The sequence below is a fragment of the Morone saxatilis genome, unplaced genomic scaffold (genome assembly GCF_004916995.1).
Source record: "Morone saxatilis isolate NCDOM2014 unplaced genomic scaffold, NCSU_SB_2.0 Contig11, whole genome shotgun sequence".
Lineage (NCBI taxonomy): Eukaryota > Metazoa > Chordata > Actinopteri > Moronidae > Morone > Morone saxatilis.
Window position 1 is genome coordinate 7,725,243 of NW_023339663.1, and position 270 is coordinate 7,725,512.

The window sequence follows — 270 nt, forward strand, 5'->3', positions numbered from 1 at the left end:
AAAGGATGGAGTGAGAAGCAGAGGTGGGCGGGTGGGTGGGGGGAGATGAAGGAGTTTGGGGTGGGGGTGGGGAGGTGGCGTTACTGTAAATGACACCTCCTCTATGTTGAGGATGAGCAGAGGGCAACCCTTTCCGTTTTCTCCCACACTACATCTTGTTGATGAGAAACATGACTTGAAGCATTGCGAGAAACAATTATGCAGTACACTCAGCTCTGACGTCTGACTGTGTGGTGTGTGTAGGTGTGTGAATTGTGTTTGAGTACACAT